The following is a 15000-nucleotide window of genomic DNA, read 5'->3' on the forward strand; positions in this document are numbered from 1 at the left end:
ACCAGGGACTATAGGGAAATCTATTCCCTACATAGTGCACTACTTTAGACCAGGGACTATAGGGAAATCTATTCCCTACATAGTGCACTACTTTAGACCAGGGACTACAGGGAAATCTATTCCCTACATAGTGCACTACTTTAGACCAGGGACTATAGGGAAATCTATTCCCTACATAGTGCACTACTTTAGACCAGGGACTATAGGGAAATCTATTCCCTACATAGTGCACTACTTTAGACCAGGGACTATAGGGCAACCTATGTCCTATATAGTACACTACTTTAGACCAGGGACTATAGGGCAACCTATGTCCTATATAGTATCCCAACCCCCCTCTTATCCCAACCCCCCTCTCTTATCCCAACCCCCTCTCTGTCTCTATCTAATCCCCTCTGGTCTCTTATCCCCCCTCTCTGTCTCTATCTAATCCCCTCTGGTCTCTTATCCCAACCCCCCTCTCTGTCTCTATCTAATCCACTCTGGTCTCTTATCCCAACCCCCCTCTGTCTCTATCTAATCCCCTCTGGTCTCTTATCCCAACCCCCTCTCTGTCTCTATCTAATCCCCTCTGGTCTCTTATCCCACCCCCCTCTCTGTCTCTATCTAATCCCCTCTGGTCTCTTATCCCCCCCCTCTCTGTCTCTATCTAATCCCCTCTGGTCTCTCTCCAACCCCCCTCTCTGTCTCTATCTAATCCCCTCTGGTCTCTTATCCCCCCCTCTCTGTCTCTATCTAATCCCCTCTGGTCTCTCTCCAACCCCCTCTCTGTCTCTATCTAATCCCCTCTGGTCTCTCTCCAACCCCCCTCTCTGTCTCTATCTAATCCCCTCTGGTCTCTCTCCAACCCCCCTCTCTGTCTCTATCTAATCCCCTCTGGTCTCTTATCCCCCTCTCTGTCTCTATCTAATCCCCTCTCGGTCCCCCCCAAACCCCCCTCTCTGTCTCTATCTAATCCCCTCTGGTCTCTTATCCCAACCCCCCTCTGTCTCTATCTAATCCCCTCTCGGTCTCTCTCCAACCCCCCTCTCTGTCTCTATCTAATCCCTCTGGTCTCTTATCCCAACCCCCCTCTGTCTCTATCTAATCCCCTCTGGTCTCTTATCCCCCCCCCCCCTCTCTGTTCCCCTCTGGTCTCTTATCCCAACCCCCCTCTCTGTTCCCCTCTGGTCTCTTATCCCCCCCTCTGTTCCCCTCTGGTCTCTTATCCCCCTCTCTGTTCCCCTCTGGTCTCTTATCCCCCCTCTCTGTTCCCCTCTGGTCTCTTATCCCCCCCTCTTTGTTCCCCTCTGGTCTCTTATCCCCCCCCTCTCTGTTCCCCTCTGGTCTCTTATCCCCCCCCCCCTCTCTGTTCCCCTCTGGTCTCTTATCCCCCCCTCTCTGTTCCCCTCTGGTCTCTTATCCCCCCCTCTCTGTTCCCCTCTGGTCTCTTATCCCCCCTCTCTGTTCCCCTCTGGTCTCTTATCCCCCCCTCTCTGTCTCTATCTAATCCCCTCTGGTCTCTTATCCCAACCCTCAGTCTCAGACATATTGTTTGAGTTCAACTAAGCCCTTTGACAGGCACACTCTGCCAATAGAGTTCTGACTGGATTGTAGTCAGAGTTCTAACAGGCAACTGCAGTCATTACACAGTCACTCTGTACCAAATGGTACCCTGGTCCCTATATAGTGCACTACGTAGGGAATAGAGTGCCATAAGGGCTCTGGTCTAAAGTAGTGCACTACGTAGGGAATAGGGTGCCATAGGGCTCTGGTCTAAAGTAGTGCACTACGTAGGGAATAGGGTGCCATAGGGCTCTGGTCTAAAGTAGTGCACTATATAGGGAATAGGGTTCTATAGGGCTCTGGTCTAAAGTAGTGCACTACGTAGGGAATAGGGTTCTATAGGGCTCTGGTCTAAAGTAGTGCACTACGTAGGGAATAGGGTTCTATAGGGCTCTGGTCTAAAGTAGTGCACTATAAAGGGAATAGAATAATGACATAGTAACTAAATAATGACATAGATACTAAATAATGACATAGTGAATGGGGACATAATGACATAGTAACTAAATAATGACATAGTGAATGGGGGACATAATGACATAGTAACTAAATAATGACATAGTGAATGGGGGACATAATGACATAGTAACTAAATAATGACATAGTGAATGGTGGACATAATGACATAGTAACTAAATAATGACATAGATACTAAATAATGACATAGTGAATGGGGGACATAATGACATAGTAACTAAATAATGACATAGTGAATGGTGGACATAATGACATAGTATCTAAATAATGACATAGTGACTAAATAATGACATAGTGACATAGTGACTACATAATGACATAATGTCATAGTGACTAAATAATGACATAGATACTAAATAATGACATAGTGAATGGGGGACATAATGACATAGTAACTAAATAATGACATAGTGAATGGTGGACATAATGACATAGTATCTAAATAATGACATAATGTCATAGTGACTAAATAATGACATAATGACATGGTGACTAAATAATGACATAGTGACTAAATAATGACATAGTGACATAGTGACTACATAATGACATAATGACATAGTGACTAAATAATGACATAGTGACTAAATAATGACATAATGACATAGTGACTAAATAATGACATAGTGACTAAATAATGACATAGTGACTAAATAATGACATAGTGACTAAATAATGACATAGTGACTAAATAATGACATAGTGACTAAATAATGACATAATGACATAGTGACTAAATAATGACATAGTGACTAAATAATGACATAGTGACTAAATAATGACATAATGACATAGTGACATAATGACATAGTGACATAGTGACATAATGACATAATGACATAATGACATAATGACATAGTGACATAGTGACTAAATAATGACATAATGACATAGTGACTAAATAATGACATAATGACATGGTGACTAAATAATGACATAATGACATAGTGACTAAATAATGACATAATGACATAGTGACTAAATAATGACATAGTGACTAAATAATGACATAGTGACTAAATAATGACATAATGACATAGTGACTAAATAATGACATAATGACATAGTGACTAAATAATGACATAATGACATAGTGACTAAATAATGACATAATGACTAAATAATGACATAGTGACTAAATAATGACATAGTGACTAAATAATGACATAATGACATAGTGACTAAATAATGACATAATGACATAGTGACTAAATAATGACATAATGACATAGTGACTAAATAATGACATAATGACATAGTGACTAAATAATGACATAATGACATAGTGACTAAATAATGACATAATGACATAGTGACTAAATAATGACATAATGACATAGTGACTAAATAATGACATAATGACATAGTGACTAAATAATGACATAGTGACTAAATAATGACATAGTGACTAAATAATGACATAATGACATAGTGACTAAATAATGACATAATGACATAGTGACTAAATAATGACATAGTGACTAAATAATGACATAGTGACTAAATAATGACATAATGACATAGTGACTAAATAATGACATAGTGACTAAATAATGACATAGTGACTAAATAATGACATAATGACATAGTGACATAATGACATAGTGACATAATGACATAGTGACATAATGACATAATGACATAATGACATAGTGACTAAATAATGACATAATGACATGGTGACTAAATAATGACATAATGACATGGTGACTAAATAATGACATAATGACATAGTGACTAAATAATGACATAATGACATAGTGACTAAATAATGACATAATGACATAGTGACTAAATAATGACATAATGACATAGTGACATAGTGACTAAATAATGACATAATGACATAATGACATAGTGACTAAATAATGACATAATGACATAGTGACTAAATAATGACATAATGACATAATGACATAGTGACTAAATAATGACATAATGACATAGTGACATAGTGACTAAATAATGACATAATGACATAATGACATAGTGACATAGTGACTAAATAATGACATAATGACATAGTGACATAGTGACTAAATAATGACATAATGACATAGTGACTAAATAATGACATAATGACATAGTGACTAAATAATGACATAGTGACATAGTGACTAAATAATGACATAATGACATAGTGACATAGTGACTAAATAATGACATAGTAACTAAATAATGACATAATGACATAGTGACTAAATAATGACATAATGACATAGTGACTAAATAATGACATAATGACATAATGACATAATGACATAGTGACTAAATAATGACATAGTGACATAGTGACTAAATAATGACATAATGACATAGTGACTAAATAATGACATAGTGACTAAATAATGACATTATTACAAGTGACTAAAGCATGAACACACACACACACGCAGACATGTGTACATGCAAAACACAGACACACACAGACTTACTTGATGTTGTCCAGGCACCCAGAGTCTGGTTTGAGGATGGCTGTATGGTGGAACATCTTATAGAGGGCGATACCCAGGAAGATGACGTTCAGCTGAAACACACACACACACACACACACACACACACACACACACACACACACACACACACACACACACACACACACACACACACACACACACACACACACACACACACACACACACACACACACACACACACACACACACACACACACACACACACACACACACACACACACACACACACACACACGTCAGGATTTCAACATTGAATGGCATGATACATAGCTTGTCTATGAGACGGTATAATATCATTTCAATGACCTCCTGCATATCTCCATGTATTTACTAGTCAGGATTGAGGGAAACATGAGCAAAGTACAGAGAGATCCTTGATGAGAACCTGCTCCAAAGTGCTCAGGGCCACAGACTGGGGCGAAGTTCCACCTTCCAACAGGACAACAACCCTAAGCACACAGCCAAGACAACACAGGAGTGGCTTCGAGACAAGTCTCTTGAGTTTCCCAGCCAGAGCCCGGACTTGAACCCGATCGAACATCTCTGGAGAGATCTGAAAGCGACGCTCCCCATCCAACCTGACAGAGCTTGAGAGGATCTGCAGAGAAGAATGGGAGAAACTCCCCAAATACAGGTGTGCCAAGCTGGTAGCGTCATACCCAAGAAGACTCAACGCTGTAATCACTGGCAAAGGTGCTTCAACAAAGTAAAGGGTCTGAATACTTATGAGAATACTGAATATGAAATATGAAAATGTGATTTTTCAGTTTTGAGTTTTTTGTGTGGATGTATGTACAATAAACATGTAAATAAACAGTAAATGTGATGAACCAATATATCCTATATTCAGTGGCCAGATTGTGAGATTTTACTTTGGGGGATTTTCATCAGGTCCTACAGATCACCCTACACGTTCTACACCTCTCTCTGGTTATATGTGTGTGTGTGTGTGTGTGTGTGTGTCTGAGAGTGTGTATGTGTGTGTCTGAGAGTGTGTATGTGTGTGTGTGTGTGTGTGTGTGTATGAGTCTGTGTGTGTGTTTGTGTATGAGTCTCTGTGTGTGTGTGTGTTTGTGTGTATGCGTGTGTGTGTGTGTATGAGTCTGTGTGTGTGTGTGTATGTGTGTGTGTGTGTGTATATGAGTCTCTGTGTGTGTGTGTGTGTGTGTATGAGTCTGTGTGTGTCTGTCTGTGTGTGTGTGTCTGAGTGTGTGTATGTGTGTTTGTGTGTGTATGAGTCTGTGTGTGTGTGTGTGTGTGTGTGTGTATGAGTCTGTGTATGTGTGTGTGTGTGTGTGTGTATGAGTCTGTGTATGTGTGTGTGTGTGTGTGTGTGTGTGTGTGTGTGTGTGTGTGTGTGTGTGTGTGTGTGTGTGTGTGTGTGTGTGTGTGTGTGTGTGTGTGTGTGTGTGCTTGCGTTCCTCCTACACATTCTGGCTGGCTGTCAGAGCTGGCCTTGGTGTTATCTCTGTGGTGAGTTTACTAGCACCAGGCAGCCCTGAATACAGACTGACATCCACCTAATTGGTTCAGTGTCATCTCATTATCTCCCTCTCTCTCTCTCTCTCTCTCTCTCTCTCTCTCTCTCTCTCTCTATATATATATATATATGTCTGGCTCAAACAAAGCACAGCGGAACATTCTAGAACACCAGAAGTCCTGTGAACATTCCGCTGACAATGGAAGCTAAAGAACTTTTCTGAGAAAGAAGGAAGGAACTTTGGAAAGATGGATTCTAGGAATAGAACCGTATGATGGACATACTGCTGCTAACTAAGGCTTCGTCCCAAACGCCATCCTATTCACTACACACACCACTATGTTCTGTCATCCTATTCACTACACACACCACTATGTTCTGTCATCCTATTCACTACACACACCACTATGTTCTGTCATCCTATTCACTACACACACCACTATGTTCTGTCATCCTATTCACTACACACACCACTATGTTCTGTCATCCTATTCACTACACACACCACTATGTTCTGTCATCCTATTCACTACACACACCACTATGTTCTGTGTTCTGTGTGCTACTGATGAAGAATTATTATGGACTTATAGAACCACATAACCAGAATTATTATGGACTTATAGAACCACAGAACCAGAATTATTATGGACTTATAGAACCACATAACCAGAATTAGTATGGACTTATAGAACCACAGAACCAGAATTATTATGGACTTATAGAACCACATAACCAGAATTATTATGGACTTATAGAACCACAGAACCAGAATTATTATGGACTTATAGAACCACATAACCAGAATTATTATGGACTTATAGAACCACATAACCAGAATTATTATGGACTTATAGAATCACAGAACCAGAATTATTATGGACTTATAGAACCACATAACCAGAATTATTATGGACTTATAGAACCACATAACCAGAATTATTATGTACTTATAGAACCATAGAACCAGAATTATTATGTACTTATAGAACCACAGAACAAGAATTATTATGTACTTATAGAACCACAGAACCAGAATTATTATGCACTTATAGAACCATAGAACCAGAATTATTATGTACTTATAGAACCACAGAACCAGAATTATTATGGACTTATAGAACCACATAACCAGAATTATTATGTACTTATAGAACCACAGAACCAGAATTATTATGGACTTATAGAACCACATAACCATAATTATTATGGACTTATAGAGCCACATAACCAGAATTATTATGGACTTATAGAACCACAGAACCAGAATTATTATGGACTTATAGAACCACATAACCAGAATTATTATGGACTTATAGAACCACATAACCAGAATTATTATGGACTTATAGAACCACATAACCAGAATTATTATGGACTTATAGAACCACATAACCAGAATTATTATGTACTTATAGAACCACAGAACCAGAAGTATTATGTACTTATAGAACCACAGAACCAGAATTATTATGGACTTATAGAACCACATAACCAGAATTATTATGGACTTATAGAACCACAGAACCAGAATTATTATGGACTTATAGAACCACATAACCAGAATTATTATGGACTTATAGAACCACAGAACCAGAATTATTATGGACTTATAGAACCACATAACCAGAATTATTATGGACTTATAGAACCATAGAACCAGAATTATTATGTACTTATAGAACCACAGAACCAGAATTATTATGTACTTATAGAACCATAGAACCAGAATTATTATGTACTTATAGAACCATAGAACCAGAATTATTATGTACTTATAGAACCATAGAACCAGAATTATTATGTACTTATAGAACCACATAACCAGAATTATTATGAAGGTATATAACCATAGTATCAGCTCTCTCTTCTTACAGTATAATAAAGTCCCTGCATACATTCACAGAGATAAAGCACTACTTAAAAGCAGTAAGCACTACTTAAAACCCAGTTCTTTTTCAAAGTAGGAATATACAGTGTGTGTGTGTGTGTGTGTGTGTGTGTGTGTGTGTGTGTGTGTGTGTGTGTGTGTGTGTGTGTGTGTGTGTGTGTGTGTGTGTGTGTGTGTGTGTGTGTGTGTGTGTGTGTGTGTGTGTGTGTGTGTCTTACCATTATTATGAGCGTGGCAGGGCCTATGAAACTCCATATAAAATATGTGTCCAACCGCAACCAACACCTGCAGAGAGAGAGGGGGGAGAGAGAGAGGGGGGGGGGAGAGAGAGAGGGGGAGAAAGAGAGAGGGTTAGGGAGAGAGAGAGGGGGAGAAAGAGAGAGAGGGGGAGAGAGAGAGGGAGGGGGTAGAGAGAGAGGGGGAGAGACAGAGAGAGAGAGCGAGCGAGAGAGAGGGGGGTTAAGGAGAGAGAGAGGGGGAGGGGGAGAGAGAGAGAGCGAGCGAGAGAGGGGTTTGGGAGAGAGAGGGGGAGAGAGAGAGAGAGAGAGAGAGGGGAGAGAGAGAGATGGGGTTAGGGAGAGAGAGGGGGAGGGGAGAGAGAGAGAGGGGGAGAGAGAGAGAGGGAGAGACAGAGGGGGAGAGAGAGAGCGAGAGAGAGAGAGGGGGTTAGGGAGAGAGAGAGGGGGAGAGAGAGAGGGGGAGAGGGAGAGAGAGAGAGAGAGAGAGAGAGAGGAGAGAGACAGAGGGGGAGAGAGAGAGCGAGAGAGAGAGGGGGTTAGGGAGAGAGAGAGGGGGAGAGAGAGAGGGGGGAGAGGGAGAGAGAGAGAGAGAGATAACATAAATCAGACATGCCAAAAGCCCAGTAGTAAGCACGAGAGGGAACGAGGGAGAAGGATAGAGAGAGAATGATAAAAAACATGCCTTATATACAGAGGGATAGAGAATGGTTGAGGATTTACCATAACCTGACAGGACAGAGAGAGAGATTGAATATACACACAGAACATACATAAGCCAGATGAGACAGACAGACAGACAGACAGACAGACAGACAGACAGACAGACAGACAGACAGACAGACAGACAGACAGACAGACAGACAGACAGACAGACAGACAGACAGACAGACAGACAGACAGACAGACAGACAGACAGACAGACAGACAGACAGACAGACAGACAGACAGACAGACAGACAGACAGACAGACAGACAGACAGACAGACAGACAGACAGACAGACAGACAGACAGACAGACAGACAGACAGACAGACAGACAGACAGACAGACAGACAGACAGACAGACAGACAGACAGACAGACAGACAGACAGACAGACAGACAGACAGACAGACAGACAGACAGACAGACAGACAGACAGACAGACAGACAGACAGACAGACAGACAGACAGACAGACAGACAGACAGACAGACAGCGCTATCTCCAGATGTAGAGACATGACATCGCTGCTATCTCCATACATAGAGATATGACATCACTGTTATCTCCAGGTGTAGAGATATGACATCACTGCTATCTCCAGACATGGAGACATGACATCACTGCTATCTCCATACATAGAGATATGACATCACTGCTATCTCCAGACATGGAGATATGACATCGCTGCTATCTCCAGACATAGAGATATGACATCGCTGCTATCTCCAGACATGGAGATATGACATCGCTGCTATCTCCATACATGGAGATATGACATCGCTGCTATCTCCAGACATAGAGATATGACATCGCTGCTATCTCCAGGTGTAGAGATATGACATCGCTGCTATCTCCAGGTGTATGACATCACTGCTACCTCCAGTTGTAGAGATATGACATCACTGCTATCTCCAGGTGTAGAGATATGACATCGCTGCTATCTCCAGGTGTAGATATATGACATCGCTGCTATCTCCAGGTGTAGAGATATGACATCGCTGCTATCTCCAGGTGTATGACATCGCTGCTATCTCCAGGTGTAGAGATATGACATCACTGCTATCTCCATACATAGAGATATGACATCGCTGCTATCTCCAGACGTAGAGATATGACATCGCTGCTATCTCCAGGTGTAGAGATATGACATCGCTGCTATCTCCAGGTGTAGAGATATGACATCACTGCTATCTCCAGGTGTAGAGATATGACATCACTGCTATCTCCAGTTGTAGAGATATGACATCACTGCTATCTCCAGGTGTAGAGATATGACATCGCTGCTATCTCCAGGTGTAGAGATATGACATCACTGCTATCTCCAGGTGTAGAGATATGACATCGCTGCTATCTCCAGGTGTATGACATCGCTGCTATCTCCAGGTGTAGAGATATGACATCGCTGCTATCTCCAGGTGTAGAGATATGACATCGCTGCTATCTCCAGGTGTAGAGATATGACATCACTGCTATCTCCATACATAGAGATATGACATCACTGCTATCTCCAGACATAGAGATATGACATCGCTGCTATCTCCAGACATAGAGATATGACATCGCTGCTATCTCCAGGTGTAGAGATATGACATCACTGCTATCTCCAGGTGTAGATATATGACATCACTGCTATCTCCAGGTGTAGAGATATGACATCGCTGCTATCTCCAGGTGTAGAGATATGACATCGCTGCTATCTCCAGGTGTATGACATCACTGCTATCTCCAGGTGTAGAGATATGACATCGCTGCTATCTCCAGGTGTATGACATCACTGCTATCTCCAGGTGTAGAGATATGACATCGCTGCTATCTCCAGGTGTATGACATCACTGCTATCTCCAGGTGTAGAGACATGACATCGCTGCTATCTCCAGGTGTAGAGATATGACATCGCCTAGATCTCCGTATGACATTGTAGAGTGTGTGTGTGTGTTTCTTTAAACAGTGAGTTATAGGTGCAACCCTCGCTAGCAGTATTTATGAAGTAGATAAATTACTGGGACAAGGTGAAAAGGACAAGAGCGTACGCGCGCGCACACACACACACACACACACACACACACACACACACACACACACACACACACACACACACACACACACACACACACACACACACACACACACACACACACACACACACACACACACACACACACACACACAAAGGTTATCAGACACATGGTATATTAAATAGCCCTCAATATCTGTACTTATCAATTCATCACAACACAAGGACGACTTTCTCTCTCTCTCTCTCTGTGTGTGTGTGTGTGTGTGTGTGTGTGTGTGTGTGTGTGTGTGTGTGTGTGTGTGTGTGTGTGTGTGTGTGTGTGTGTGTGTGTGTGTGTGTGTGTGTGTGTGTGTGTGTGTGTTAAGCTGGTTTAAATGGCCGACTGATTCACGACCTGTTAGTTGAATTATTCATCTTCCAATTTCTGCCACATTAGACAGAGCTCCATTATGGGTCTGGGCTGAGCCACTGTGACCTCCATAACGGCTCTAGCAGAGCTAGTGTCACATTTTATAATGGGCCCTGAATTAGACTCAGTGCGACTGGCCAGTCATTCTGGCTCCTAGCTGAGCCAGAATCACCTTTAGAATGGCCTCTCAATGAGAGTCAATGCGACTGGCCAATCAATCTGGGTCAGTTTCACCTTTTATAATGGGCCCTGAATGGGACTTAAGTGCGACTGGCCAGTCATTCCGGCTCCGCGCTGAGCCAGCGTCACTTTTTAGAATAGTACGAGTTTGTACAGCAACGTTCACAACATCATTAATGTGCTTCATTGGGGAGGGGGGGGGGGACATGTCCTCAGTCGCAGAGTAAAGGCTGCCACAGTAGATTGGGCTCCAGTGAGCCTGTTAGATCCAGTCTGCTACACTGACAGGTGGCGCCGGTGAGATTTCATACCTTGGTGATAAAAGGTAAGGACGGGGTGAGAGGGCTTTCCTCCGTGGGCACAGTTCTATTCCATCTAGTTCTATGGTACGGTTCTGTTCCACCTAGTTCTATGGTACTGTCCTGTTCCACCTAGTTCTATGGTACAGTTCTGTTCCACCTAGTTCTATGGTACAGTTCTATTCCACCTAGTTCTATGGTACAGTTCTGTTCCACCTAGTTCTATGGTACAGTTCTGTTCCACCTAGTTCTATGGTACAGTTCTGTTCCACCTAGTTCTATGGGTACAGTTCTGTTCCACCTAGTTCTATGGTACAGTTCTGTTTCACCTAGTCCTATGGTACAGTTCTGTTCCACCTAGTTCTATGGTACAGTTCTGTTCCACCTAGTTCTATGGTACAGTTCTGTTCCACCTAGTTCTATGGTACAGTTCTGTTCCACCTAGTTCTATGGTACAGTTCTGTTCCACCTAGTACTATGGTACAGTTCTGTTCCACCTAGTTCTATGGTTCTATGGTACGGTTCTGTTCCACCTAGTTCTATGGTTCTATGGTAGGGTTCTGTTCCACCTACTACTATGGTACAGTTCTGTTCCACCTAGTTCTATGGTACAGTTCTGTTCCACCTAGTTCTATGGTACAGTTCTGTTCCATCTAGTTCTATGGTACAGTTCTGTTCCACCTAGTTCTATGGTAGGGTTCTGTTCCACCTAGTTCTATGGTACAGTTCTGTTCCACCTAGTTCTATGGTACAGTTCTGTTCCACCTAGTTCTATGGTAGGGTTCTGTTCCACCTAGTTCTATGGTACAGTTCTGTTCCACCTAGTTCTATGGTACAGTTCTGTTCCACCTAGTTCTATGGTACAGTTCTGTTCCACCTAGTTCTATGGTACAGTTCTGTTCCACCTAGTTCTATGGTACAGTTCTGTTCCACCTAGTTCTATGGTACAGTTCTGTTCCACCTAGTTCTATGGTACAGTTCTGTTCCACCTAGTTCTATGGTACAGTTCTGTTCAAACCTAGTTCTATGGTACAGTTCTGTTCCATCTAGTTCTATGGTACAGTTCTGTTCCACCTAGTTCTATGGTACAGTTCTGTTCCACCTAGTTCTATGGTACAGTTCTGTTCCACCTAGTACTATGGTACAGTTCTGTTCCACCTAGTTCTATGGTACAGTTCTGTTTCACCTAGTCCTATGGTACAGTTCTGTTCCACCTAGTTCTATGGTACAGTTCTGTTCCATCTAGTTCTATGGTACAGTTCTGTTCCACCTAGTTCTATGGTACAGTTCTGTTCCACCTAGTTCTATGGTACAGTTCTGTTCCACCTAGTTCTATGGTACAGTTCTGTTCCACCTAGTTCTATGGCTCTATGGTACGGTTCTGTTCCACCTAGTTCTATGGTACAGTTCTGTTCCACCTAGTACTATGGTACAGTTCTGTTCCACCTAGTTCTATGGTAGGGTTCTGTTCCACCTAGTTCTATGGTAGGGTTCTGTTCCACCTAGTTCTATGGTACGGTCTTTGTTGAGCTGAGCTCCACTGGAATTATTGATGAACTCTACTTCGGAATCTAGAACCTAATATTTAAATGAGGGATATTTGATCAAATATTGATATTGATCAAATATTGATCTGATGTGGAATCCTGCTTGGTGTTGCCTGACGGTTAAATGCTGCCGTGTGTGTGTGTTTGTGTGTGTGTGTGTGTGTGAGTACGTGTGATGGTCCTAGCCCACAAAGATACTATACTAAACAACTATACACCACTATACTATACTACTATTACATATTATACTATACTATACTTCACCACATCACTATATTATTATTATACTGTACTAAACTGCTATACAACTATACTATACTACTATACTATATTATACTAGTATTATATAAATATATATATTATACTATACAATAGCAGTATAGTGTGGTACTATAATACCATACTATACTACCCCACTATATTACTGTGATGTACCACTATACTATACTATACAAAACAATACTCTACTATATTATACTATATACCATACCATATCCACCCCCGCCTCTCCCTGCCCCCTCCCTACTCACACTCTGTCTGTGCCGTAGCTCCTGTAGTCCACTATAATGGCTGGTTAAACATATCCCCCCCCCCCCTACTCACACTCTGTCTGTGCCGTAGCTCCTGTAGTCCACTATAATGGCTGGTTAAACATATCCCCCCCCTACTCACACTCTGTCTGTGCCGTAGCTCCTGTAGTCCACTATAATGGCTGGTTAAACATATCCCCCCCCTACTCACACTCTGTCTGTGCCGTAGCTCCTGTAGTCCACTATAATGGCTGGTTAAACATATCCCCCCCCTACTCACACTCTGTCTGTGTCGTAGCTCCTGTAGTCCACTATAATGGCTGGTTAAACATACCCCCCCCCTACTCACACTCTGTCTATGTCGTAGCTCCTGTAGTCCACTATAATGGCTGGTTAAACATATCCCCCCCCTCCCTACTCACACTCTGTCTGTAGCTCCTGTAGTCCACTATAATGGCTGGTTAAACATATCCCCCCCCTCCCTACTCACACTCTGTCTGTAGCTCCTGTAGTCCACTATAATGGCTGGTTAAACATATCCCCCTCCCTACTCACACTCTGTCTGTGTCTGTAGTCCACTATAATGGCTGGTTAAACATATCCCCCCTCCCTACTCACACTCTGTCTGTAGCTCCTGTAGTCCACTATAATGGCTGGTTAAACATACCCCCCCCCCTCCCTACTCACACTCTGTCTGTGTCTGTAGTCCACTATAATGGCTGGTTAAACATACCCCCTCTCCCTACTCACACTCTGTCTGTGCTGTAGCTCCTGTAGTCCACTATAATGGCTGGTTAAACATACCCCCCCCCCCCTCACACTCTGTCTGTAGCTCCTGTAGTCCACTATAATGGCTGGTTAAACATATCCCCCCCTACTCACACTCTGTCTGTAGCTCCTGTAGTCCACTATAATGGCTGGTTAAACATATCCCCCCTCCCTACTCACACTCTGTCTGTAGCTCCTGTAGTCCACTATAATGGCTGGTTAAACATCCCCCCTACTCACACTCTGTCTGTGCTGTAGCTCCTGTAGTCCACTATAATGGCTGGTTAAACATACCCCCCCCCCCTACTCACACTCTGTCTGTAGCTCCTGTAGTCCACTATAATGGCTGGTTAAACATATCCCCCCCCCCTACTCACACTCTGTCTGTAGCTCCTGTAGTCCACTATAATGGCTGGTTAAACATATCCCCCCTCCCTA

General features: G+C 42.3%; 1 pseudogene; it reads right to left on the bottom strand.

The window, feature by feature from the left end:
* LOC124018033 overlaps window positions 1-15000 on the bottom strand; it is a 142546-nt pseudogene that overhangs the window by 13164 nt on the left and 114382 nt on the right.

Source organism: Oncorhynchus gorbuscha, unplaced genomic scaffold, assembly GCF_021184085.1.
Source record: "Oncorhynchus gorbuscha isolate QuinsamMale2020 ecotype Even-year unplaced genomic scaffold, OgorEven_v1.0 Un_scaffold_383, whole genome shotgun sequence".
Lineage (NCBI taxonomy): Eukaryota > Metazoa > Chordata > Actinopteri > Salmoniformes > Salmonidae > Oncorhynchus > Oncorhynchus gorbuscha.